Consider the following 12,747-nt stretch of genomic DNA (forward strand, 5'->3'; position numbering starts at 1 on the left):
TAGTTACTTCGATAGTGACCACTCGGTTTAGGCTACTGCATTGATTGGGCTGCACTGGAGCAGGTCTGCCTAGCTGATGAGGTTCGCGTCTTCATTACTACAGCTCCGTGTGATAGATTCTTTGCCATCATCGAGCCCACCTACATGGAGCTAACATTAAAGTCCTGTTCGACGTTTATGGTTCAGCAAGTTATGACGATTCATGACGAGCCAGTACCATCACCTTTTGACTTGGTGGTCTGGTGCACCAGATGAGCGTCCCTGAGTTCGGCGCGGCTATGGGGCTCTACACTGAAGAATTTATGAGCATCGAGAACTTTCTTAGACTCCATCGATAAATACACTATTCACCATCACGATGTTGGACCGAGCTTACAGGGGGTCATATACTTTATGATATGAGTCGCTTGAAGGCGACGTCTCTCCCACTAGCCCTATGGTACCTTCACGCCCTCCTGGCTCATACTTTGACTGGATAGAGAGACAGCACAGGAGTTGATAGTACTCATGATGCCTATTTTCTATGGAGCATGGCTACTGATACGTGATATTCACTACAGGTTTTAAAAAATTATAATTAAGCGTTCTTGAAATTAATTATTATCACGATGAAGGCAACTGTACCTATCGAACAGTAGTATAGCTTTAGCAAGACCGGATTGGCGAACCCAAAGGAACTAAGAGCATTAGTAATTACTTTCTTTTTATTATCTAGCCTAAAATTTAAGGGATTTGTTTATCTAAATTAATTAACTAAACTAAGAGTGCACAGAGTGAAATTGGGGAAAAGCTTTTGGGAAAATTCGATTGATTAAAACAATACCCAAGGAAAAATCTACCTAGACTTCACTTGTTATTTGACTCTGTATCAGACGATTTATTCATTTGACTTGAGCCGTAGAAATCCCTAAGTTATATTATTATCTCTCTCAAGACTAATAACGTCTAACCCTAGGTTGATTAATTTAAATCTCTTTCTAATTAACACCTAGTGTTGCATTAACTCGATTTATGGATCCCCTTATTAGGTTTCACCCCAATCTGGCAAAATCTTATCACCCTATCTCTAGGCGTGCAATCAACTCCGCTTAATTATGACAAATTTACTCTTAGACAGGGTCTATTCCTCCTCTGAATAAGAGCATTAACTCGAATCAATATCATGGAATATTAAAACAAGAATTAAGAACACATAATTAAGAACAAGTCAAATATTTATCATACAATTCAGATAATAATAACAAGATCCGTCTTAGGTTTCATTCCCCTTAGGTATTTAGGGGGTTTAGTTCATAATTATAGAAGAAAACATCTTAGAAGAATAATGAATACAAAACATAAAGAAAACCCAAAACCCCTGAATGGAAATTGAAGGGAGATCTTCAGTCTTGATGATCAATCCAACTTCTGGGATGGACCAATCGGCTTCCCTTGAGTAATTCCTTGCCTCCTACTCTACGTTTTTCTTTTCCTAAGTGCCTCTTTAGGTGTTTAAATAGGCTTTAGAATGCCTAAGATCCCTCAAAATTGGCCTTTTTCGAATAGGGTTATACTTGGGCTCGGTAGAGACACGCCCGTGTACGATTACTCCAGCCCGTGGTCAAGGCTGTTAAATAGGCACGGGCATGTTGTCTACCTGTGTAAGTCGTTCTTTGATCCTGCCAAAGGGACATGGCCGTGTGACATGCCCGTCAGGAAGTCCAGGCCGTGTTGATTTCCCATGTGGGTCTATTTTTCTCTATTTTCGGCCCGTTTCTCGCTCTTTTTACTCTCCTATCCTCACCTAAGCATAAAACATGAAATTAAAGAATTATGAGCATTGAATTTACCAAATCTAAGGAGAAACCATCCATAAATGTGCTAAGCATGGGATTAAAACATGTATAAATTATGGTTTATCAAATACCCCCACACTTAAGCGTTTGCTTGTCCTCAAGTAAAATCCTCAACTCACAATCAAAATAAATTCTTCTCAATTTATAATCCCTATCAATAATATCTCAAAATAATCCATAAGTATTCATACCTTGAAAATTCAACTAAAAGTACATCAAAGTTTCAAACATTCCAAGTTGAGCATTTTATCATGAAAACATATGTGTCCCCCCTCATCTAAGTAATCACCTTTGATCAAAATATCATAGAGTTTAACATCCTTACTAAAGATTCACTCAAATCACTCGAGGTGTTTAAGGACATCAAATAAAGCACTCATTAGTCAGTATGAAAAGTTATTACCATAGGCTTGCATGAAAATCAAATCTCTACCACTAGATATTGAGATGATACATCAATCAAAAAGGTCTTTAGAGGGTTGTAACGTGGCTTTGGTTATGGGGTGTGGTCATAAGCTGAATGAAAAGGTTAGAATCAAGATTGAATTGAAGAAATCACTTAACTAGAAAAATAACTAATAATCAGTTGAATACAAGTGAGCTTCTTCTCAGAATATGGAATTAACACTCAAGCTCAAAAATGACGAATTACTACTAATATGTATGTAAGTTTTTTTTAGACCAAGTCAAATAACATAGAACTTAATTGTTACAACGAAGAACAAAACATAGCTAAGCAATTAATTCATATCAAATCTCGATAAAAATAGGGATCAAATTAGGGGATTTCAACAATAATGGGTTATGGGTTAATATTGAAGGTAAATCAATTAGTGGCTTGTTAGGCTCAAAGGGGTTCACTAAGGGTTAATTATGAAGGTCGGCTTGTGTGGAGTGAGTGGGTTAAACCTAAGTGCCTTTATCATCTTGACATATCAAATCAAATGGTGTGGTCTTGACATTCATAATCAAGCAAGTTCTAGAATAACAATTCAATATTGACACACTCATAGCAACAATAAAAGTGAGCATGAAAGAAATAATAGATTCTCTAAAGGCTCAAGATCTCACAAAAATTATGGCTTTTTGATGTTTAAACCTGTGAATTTCTATTCAAGATAACACCTAAACTTGGGGAAGCAACCTAAAAGTTTTTAATTCTTCAAAAATCAACTTATCATGCTTGATTCCCTAATGTCTTAAAGTTTAAACAGTCAATGCATAAATGCCTATGTTTTAATTCAAGACATATCAATAAAAATCATAAATTAATTAAAATTCATTCTAATAGTGATATGAGTGATTCACGTGAGAATAAGACAAAATTCAGGGATTTTTAATGATGATATAAAAAACCCCCCACACTTAAGATGTACATTGCCCTCAATGTACAAAGATGGATATATTGAAAAATATAGATATATAATCATAAGATAGAGAGAGAGGTGAAACTTCCTGAACGATGAATGAACTCCTTGAATTGGAGTTATGGAGAATAATTGGCCAAGACAATGATGAGAGTGGAGGAGGATACTCCGGTGGTGGTGGTCGGGCAGGACTTGGCAGTCGTGGAGAACCTTTTCCACTGGAGTTGCAAGTTCCTAAGTAATAGTGAGCTTCGGAGCTCCTTATAACTGCGATAGAATCAGGAACTTGTTAGGAAATATAAGGAAGCATAATTACTCGTAAAGAAATAGCTGAATAAAAATTATAAAATCTCAAGATTAAATAGTATTAAAAGGAAAAGAGGTAGTTTAAAAAAATAAAGATAAAAATAAAATAAATAATAGGTGTTTTATAAAGAAATTGGGGCACACGGCCGTGGGGCATGCTTGTGTGCCATCATTTCAGCCTGTGCGTTTTTTGGTTTTCGAAATTGGGCACATTGGTGTACACGACCATGTTGCACGACCGTGTCAATCTTTGTTCGCTTCTCCCACGCCCGTGTATGCAGGCGCACGCCCGTGTTATTTTGACAGGCTCGACCACGGTTGGTGGGCACGGTTGTGTTGCATGCCCGTGTTAATTTGGCAGGATTGCCCACGGCCTTGTCGCACGGCCGTGGAAACTTATCGGATCCCGTGTTGGGAAATGGTGTTGCTCTATTTTCACACGGTTGTTTCGCACGGCCGTGTTGCCTCCCGTGGTATGTGCACGGCCTAGGCACGCCCGTGTGCCTGGCCGTGTGGTTCTGGAAATCCTATGTTCAGTGTCTCAGTTAGTGAATTAAATGTTAAAGACTAAAATTTAAAGAAGTTGACACCGTTAGTGCTCAGGTTGCCTCCCGAGTAGCGCTTGTTTATAGTCTAAGCTCGACTCTATCTTATACGTATATTCAGGTAACTTCGTGGAGCCGTAACTCCTCTTTATCGTCTTTGAAATTCTCACTATTATAAATTTTGAGATGATGTCCATTTACCTTAAAAGTGCCTTGTGATGGATGACTTACCTCTACTGTGCCATATGGAATCACAGTTTGAACTACGAAAGGACCTGACCATCATGATTTAAGCTTTCCAGGAAACAATTTGAGCCTCAAGTTATATAACAGGATAAGATGTCCAACTTCAAATTGCCTTCGTTGCTTTAAACGGGCGTCGTGGCGGCGCTTCGTCGCTTTCTTGTATAGGTGCGAATTTTCATATGCATTGGCTCGCCACTCATCTAACTCGTTCAATTGCATCAACCTGTTTTCACCTGCAAGTTTAGGGTCAAGGTTTAGAAATTTTATAGCCCAGAATGCCTTGTGTTCTAACTCAAACGGTAGATGACAACTTTTCCCATAAACAGGTCTGTAAGGTGATGTTCCTATGGGAGTCTTAAAAGTAGTTCTATAAGCCCATAAAGCATCATCTACTTTCATCACCCAATCCTTCCTATTTAATTCTACTGTCTTTTCTAGGATACGTTTAAGCTCTCGGTTTGCTACTTCGACTTGGCCACTAGTTTGAGGGTGATAAGGGGTAGCTGTTCTGTGATAAACTCCGTATTTCTTAAGGGTTTTGTCAAATTGGACATTACAAAAATGAGTACCCCTATCACTGATAATTTCTCTAGGTGTACCATCGAGAGAAAAGTTTCTTAAGGAATCGTACTACTACTCTAGCATCATTAGTAGGTAAAGCTTGGGCTTCAACCCATTTGGGCATATAATCAACAGCTACTAAGATGTATTTATTCTCGAATGAACTAGGGAATGGACTGGGATTTCATTTCGTATAGCTGTCAAAACCCAGAGCTAATTCAACAAATGAAAGACGAAAGGAATGAGAAGGACCCCAAACGTCAAGTATTTCACATGAGAGCATATATGTCTGAGGTATTTCATCACGTTTGGATATATTACCAGAATTTCATCACGTTTGGATATATTACCTGATCTTTGACATTTGTCACAAAAAGTAACATGCCTGTTGGCATCTTTGATTAGAGTGGGGAAATAAAAACCTAATTTGAGGACTTTATGTGCGGTCTTATTTCCACAGTAATGTCCTCCAGTCGGTCCTGAATGGCAATGTTCCAAGATTTTCAATGCTTCTTTCCTTGTAACGCATCTCCTAATGATTTGATCTGTACATTTACGGAAAGGAAAAAGGTCTTCCTAGAAGTAGTCTTTCACATCAGTGAAGAATCGCTTCTTTTGCTGATATGTCAACCCTTTTGGGATAATGTTAGCGGCTAAAAAATTTGGAATATTTGCAAACCAAGGTACCTCAGAATTAGATATAGCAAAAAAATGTTCTTCAGGGAATGAATCATTTATTTCAATGTCATCTGGCTCTTTGGTACTTGAGTTTTCAAGCCTGGAGAGATGGTTGGCCGCGAGATTTTTAGCTCTTTTCTTATCCTTAATCTGCAAGTCAAATTCCTGCAAGAATAAGATCCATCGAATAAGTCGAGGTTTTGCATCAATTTTAGTCAAAAGGTGGCGAAGAGCGGAATGGTCAGTATAAACGACAACTTTAGACAATATTAAATATGGCCTAAATTTATCAAATGCAAAAACCGCAGCTAGCAGCTCTTTCTCCGTGGTGGCGTAGTTTTCTTGTACGGCTGTCAAAGTTCTTCTAGCATAATAGATCGGTTGAAAATGTTTATCTCTTCGCTGTCCCAAAACTGCACCTACTGTAAAATCACTCGCATCGCACATTAGTTCAAAATGTGAATTCCAATCAGGTGCAATTATAATTGGAGCTTTAGTCAGTTTATCCTTTAAAGTATTAAATGCTTCTAAAGACTCTTGATCGAAATTAAAAGGCACATCTTTTTCTAGTAATTTAGTCAAAGGCTTAGCTATTTTAGAAAAGTCTCTAATAAATCTTCTATAAAACCCAGCATGTCCTGAAAAGCTTCTAATGGCCTTAACCAAATTAGGGGGAGGTAGTTTTTCAATGGTTTCAATTTTAGATTTATCAACCTCAATCCCTTTACTAGAAATTTTATGTCCTAACACAATACCTTCTTGAAACATAAAGTGACATTTTTCCCAGTTAAGCACAAGGTTTGTTTCCTCACATCTTATTAACACTCGTTTTAAAATTTTGAGGCAGAGATGGAAAGAGTTACCGAAAACCGAGAAATCATCCATAAATACCTCCATGACGTCTTCTATGAGCTCATAAAAAATGGCATCATGCAGCGCTGAAAAGTAGTAGGAGCATTACATAATCCAAAAGGCATTCTACGATAAGCAAACATACCGTATGGACATGTAAATGTTGTTTTTTCTTGATTCTCAGGGGCTATTAGGATTTGGAAATAGCCAAAAAGTCCATCTAAAAAGCAGTAGTACATGTGCCCTGACAATTTTTCCAACATTTGGTCAATGAATGGAAGGGGGAAGTGATCTTTTCTCATGGCATCATTTAGCTTCCTATAATCAATGCACACTCTCCAACCTGTGACTGTCCTTGTTGGGATTAATTCATTCTTCCTATTGGCTACAATAGTCATGCCTCCTTTCTTAGGAACAACCTGCACTAGACTCACCCAAGAACTATTAGAAATAGGATAAATAATTCCAGCATCTAGGAGTTTAATAACCTGTAACACCCCGTACCCGAGACCGTTGCCGGAGTCGAACACGAGGTGCAAACAGACTTAATTCATTTATTTGCACAGTCCATTTTAAAATTTCCAGACAAGCTGGCTAACTGCGTCACTGTCACCTTAAAAATCATATCTCAAGTTCCAAAACTCGAAAACCAGTTCCATAAATTTTTCCTGAAACTAGACTCATATGTCCATCTACAAATTTTTTTCTAGAATTTTTGGTCAAGCCAATTAGTACAGTTTATTAGTTAAAGTCTCCCCTGTTTCAGGGTTCGACTACTCTGACCTTCATGTATTACGACTTAGATATCTCCCTGTACAGGGATTAAATACTTATTTTGTTTGTTTCTAAAGAAACTAGACTCGGAAAGGAATCTATACATATATGGTATGATTTCTAATTATCTCTGGTTAATTTATAATGAATTTCCAAAGTCAGAATAGGGGATCCAGAAATCGCTCTGGCCCTGTTTCACGAAAACTTAAACATCTCATGAAATACGGCTCATATGATCGTTTCGTTACTTTCATATGAAAATAGATTCATCAATATTCGATTACATAATTTATTCACAATTTAATTCTATTCCTACTATTTTTAGTGATTTTTCAAATTGACATCACTGCTGCTGTCGGTATCTGTTTTTAAGGTAGACTTTACCTAATTCATAATTTCCATGATTCAACTAGCCCTTTTACATACATAGCACAAAAATATGATCGTGATTAACCATTCCAATGGCTAATCATTGCCAAGCATTTCCACACCTCTCAACAACCATATATATACAAAACGATTATAACGCTATGCTCAGATATATAAGCCATTTTCGCATGGCTATCCAAATATATAAAATACCAAAGTACTTGACTAACAACAAAAGGGCAGCCCTATACATGCCATTATCAGAGTTCAACTAAAAGAGTACCAAAAGGGCTTTGATAGTGTGGGCGACTTCGACTTTGACACTCCCGAGTCTGATAGCTGACGAACCAAAATCTATAAAACAGAGAATCAAAGAAACGGAATAAGCATTTAATGCTTAGTAAGTTTTGAGTAATGAAATCATGCACAACTGAAGTACATCATTTATATGACTAAACGAATAATTTCATATACACATATTCTCACAACCATACCTACTTCACATTTCCAACCCTTATATTCATACATAAGAAATCAACTTGACTAAAGGCCAGAAGCTTGTTAATCGATTGAGCGAATACTATTTAAAAGGAATATTCCAATGCATATACAAAACATACCTCAACATTGGGGTTTCACGAGCGTATTAATTGAAATTATTACAGCAAGATTGCTCATTCCCAAACCAAGTACCTTCGGGATTTAGCCGGATATAGCTACTCGCTCAAATGCCTTCGGGACTTAGCCCGGTTATAGTAACTCGCACAAATGCCTTTGGGACTTAGCCCGGATATAGTAACTCGCACAAATGCCTTCGGGACTTAGCCCGGATATAGTAACTCGCACAAATGCCTTCGGGACTTAGCCCGGAATTAGTAACTAGCACAAATGCCTTCGGGACTTAGCCCGGTTATCATCCGAATATTCATGCACATATCAATAAATCATGACACATCTATATTTCATTTTCATAACTAGAATTCAAACACAAGTCACTTATCAAGCATTATCATTTTCGGCTCAATAGCTACATACAAAGAACATGATTTTGATTTGCTCATAACATGATCTAATCGAATCATAATCTAAGTTCCATTACTCGAAAACTTACCTCGGATGTTGTCGAACGATTTCAACGGCTATTCGATCACCTTTTCCTTTCTTTTATCGGATTTAGTTCCCCTTTCTTGAGCTTAATTTAACAAATAAATTGATTTAATCATTTTGAACATCAAAGAGAAACTCAAGGTACTTAGCCCATGTATATTAGGCATTAGAGTCATATATGTATGAAATCATGAATCAAATTCAACATATTTGCCAATATTCCCCTTTAGCCGATTTTTTTTTCTAAGTCAAGATAAAGCCATCAATATGCTTACCTATAGCCGGACGTACACATCAACCTATGTATTCATTCATGTGGCCGAATATGCATGTCTATGTTGAGGCCGATTGTATACTTAATACATTCTACAAATATGGTCACTTGTATTGACTAAATACCATTTTGTTTCAAGTTCAAAACTCGGCTAATACACATATATACACTAGTAATCAAATACTAACATTTGCACTTCACCTTACTAGCTAGCTTAGCAAACCTTAATTTAACATATAATTGTGCATAACACAATTAAAGCATCCTCTCCATTCCATCAATTCAAAACACATGCATTACTCAATAATGTTCAAAATCATATTCGGCCTTAATACATAACTTGCTAGCCGATTTTTCTCCATCTAGCAACTAATGCACATATGTGCTCATTTGTTAGACTCTACTTCATCTAACTACTAACCCCTTTTCTTTTCATCCAAATAACATGAACAACAACCATATTTCTCTTCTACTTCCTACCATGGCCGAATGCTCAAGACACCATACCATGATTTTCATAATTTTGACATGGGTTACTAAAATAACTTGATACCTCATCAACACAACATCAACACCAAGCAAGAATGACAACATCCATGGCCAAGTATCATCTCCATCAAATAGCAAAAAGAATTTAAACCATGGGCTAGGTAGAATTCAAACTAACATCTAAAAATATGCATGAATTTCATGGAATAACATCAAACATACCTTAACCTAGTTACAAGCATGGCCGAACCTCTTCAACCTTTCTTCCTTTCTTTCCTTTGATTTTTCGGTCAAGAAGAGCAAAATGAGAACTTTTTCTCTTTCTTTTTTTTCATCACCCATGCTCCTTATTTTATTATTCCTTACATAAAACACTAACATAAAATGTTTATAATACCTTTTAACCCATAGCATGGCCGGCCACTAGTTCAAATTTTGGGTAATTTGACATGCAAACCCATCATCTTTATAACATGCATTAATAGGCCACTTACATTTGCCTAGCACATTTCTAAATTTTCTCACATAAGTCCTATTAACTAAATTCACATGCAATCGACTAAATCGAAGCTTAAAACTTTCACACATTCATATTCACATATTCTAGACAATAAATATCACATTCAAATACTTTGGTGACTCGGTTTAGTGGTCCCGAAACCACTTCCCGACTAGGGTCAATTTAGGGCTGTCACATAACCTCAGCTTTAACAACTTCCTTTATGTTGGGGTTCAGTTGTCTTTCGGCTTGCACGCATGGTTCATATTCATCTTCCATTAAAATTTTGTGGGTGCAAAAAGAAGTGCTGATCCCTTTAATGTCAGAAATTTTCCAAGCTATGGCCCTTTTATGCTCTCTTAATACTTGGAGAATTGCTCTTTCTCCTTGGGTTGCAAGTTGGATACAATAATTACCAGTAATGTAGAATTATTTCCAAGGAATGCATATTCCAAGTGATTCGGCAATTGTTTAAGTTCTAGTTTGGGAGGTTCTTCAATAAAGGGTTTTTGCTTAAGTTCATGTTTTACCTTAATTCCCTCATATTCTGCTAGGTGTGGGGAGGCTTCATTGGAGTTTAGTTCGGTTCCTACCTTAGAATCATCATCCACCCCCTCTTATTGGGCGAGACACAGTTCTATCGTGTCCTTGTGTATGATTTCCTAAAAAGAATCTTGAGTATCATGACCAATAGAGTCGATAAAATAACATGAGTCATCCTGTTCCCTAGAAAATCTCATGGCATCATAAATTTTAAAAATAATCTCTTCGTCACCTACTCTAAGTACCAATTTACTATCACCCACATCAATTACAGCCCTAGCAGTGGCTAAAAATGGTTGACCTAAGATTAAAGGCACCTCAACATATTCATCCATGTCAAGCACAACGAAATCAACAGGGAATATAAATTTATCTACTTTTACAAGTACGTCCTCTATAATTCCCATAGGATATTTAAAAGATCTATCAGCTAATTGAATACTCATCCTAGTGGGTTTAGGTTCCCCAAGACCAATTTGTTTAAACATTTTATATGGCATCAAATTAATGCTAGCACCTAAATCAGCTAGTGCTTTATCAACATTCAAACTACCAATTAAGCAAGGAATAGTAAAACTTCCTGGATCTTTCAGATTGGTTGGCAGTTTATTTTGGAGTATGGCTGAGCACTCCTCATTAAGTTCCACTGTAGATAAGTCTTCAAACTTCCTTTTGTTTGTTAGAAGCTCTTTTAAAAATTTTGCATATGTAGGCATCTGCGATATAGCTTCAAAAAAAGGTAAGTTAATATGCAGTTGTTTAAAAAGTTCAAGAAATTTACCGAATTGTGCATCCCTACGATCTTTCTTCAACTTTTCTAGGTATGGGATTAGTGGTTTATATTCTTTTGGCATTAGATTGCCATTGTTTTCGGGTTCGACCTCCTTTTTGTCAGCTTCTTGTGGTTGCTTCTTTTCAGATTCAACTAACACTTTCCCACTCCTTAGTGTAACTACTTTCACGTGCTCTTTTAGGTTAGATTCACTACTACTAGGTAGACTTCCTGGTGGTCTTTCAGAAATTAGTTTGGCGACCCGTCCTATTTGAGTTTCGATGCTTGTTGATTTTTAAGTGCTGTTTCGGTATTCTAAAAATGAGTTTCTGACACCGAGATGAATTTTGTTAGCTTTTCCTTAAGGTTCAACTTTTTCTCTTGTTGGTAGGATGGTTGTTGGAAGCTTGGAGTTGGTGGTCTTTGATTCCCTTGGCCTTCCCATGAGAAATTTGGGTGGTTCCTCCAACCTGCATTGTAAGTATCACTATAAGGATTATTTTGAGATCGAGGATTATTACCCATGTAATTTAACTGCTCGTTCTCCATGTTGTGGCCATAGGGTGGGTATTCTGGATTGCTCGATCCACCTCCACTTGCTTCGCACTGCATTACTGGGTGAACCTATAAAGAACTAAGAAAACCATCAATTTTCTTATTCAAGAGTTCTACCTGATTAGAGAGCATGGTGACCGAATCGACGTTATAAACGCCGGCTGCTTTTGTTGGCTTTGTCCTCATGACTTGCCACTGATAATTATTCAGTGACATCTCTTTTATAAATTCATAAGCATCTTTAGGTGTTTTATTATTGATAGTCCCACCAGCGACTGCGTCAACCATTTGTCGAGTCGAAGGATTCAGGCCATTATGAAACATTTGAACCTGTAGCCAGAGTGGTAACCCATGGTGAGGGCACCTTCTCAAAAGGTCCTTGTATCTCTCCCATGTATCGTAGAGTGTTTCTAAATCCATCTGCACAAAAGAAGAGATATCATTATGTAATTTGGCTGTTTTAGCTGGCGGAAAATATTTTAATAAAATATTTTCGGTCATTTGTTCCTAAGTAGTGATTGACCCTCATGGTAATGAGTTCAACCATTGTTTAGCCTTATTCCTCAACGAAAAGGGAAACAACTGAAGGTGAATGGGCCATCAGAAATGCCATTGATTTTAAAAGTGTCGCAAAATTCTAAGAAATTTGCCAAGTGAGCGTTGCGATCCTCGTCTTGTAAACCATCAAACTGAACAAACTATTGGATCATTTGAAAGGTGTTAGGTTTTAGTTCAAAATTATTGGCAGCAACAACAGGCCTAACTATGCTCGATTCAGTTCCTATTAAAGAAGGTTTAGCATAATCATACATAGTACGTGGAGTAGGATTCTGATTAGCAGCAATAACAGGAGGTAGCAGATTTTCTTGCTTTTCAGCCATCTTCTCGGTTGTGGTTGAAATATCGTCTTCTTGCTCTTCCTTTGTGTATCTTAAACTTCACCTTATTTCTCCTCGATTTCTATGAACTGTGCGA

At 37.2% G+C, this 12,747-nt stretch overlaps 1 non-coding gene across 1 annotated transcript; it reads left to right on the forward strand.

The window, feature by feature from the left end:
• Positions 1-12,118: 12,118 nt before the first annotated feature.
• LOC121208307 (small nucleolar RNA R71) lies at positions 12,119-12,224 on the forward strand. The gene has a single exon (XR_005903261.1). It is a non-coding gene; the product is annotated as a small nucleolar RNA R71 (small nucleolar RNA).
• The last annotated feature ends 523 nt before the right edge of the window (positions 12,225-12,747 follow it).

This window comes from Gossypium hirsutum, chromosome A01, assembly GCF_007990345.1.
Source record: "Gossypium hirsutum isolate 1008001.06 chromosome A01, Gossypium_hirsutum_v2.1, whole genome shotgun sequence".
In the NCBI taxonomy this organism is placed as follows: domain Eukaryota; kingdom Viridiplantae; phylum Streptophyta; class Magnoliopsida; order Malvales; family Malvaceae; genus Gossypium; species Gossypium hirsutum.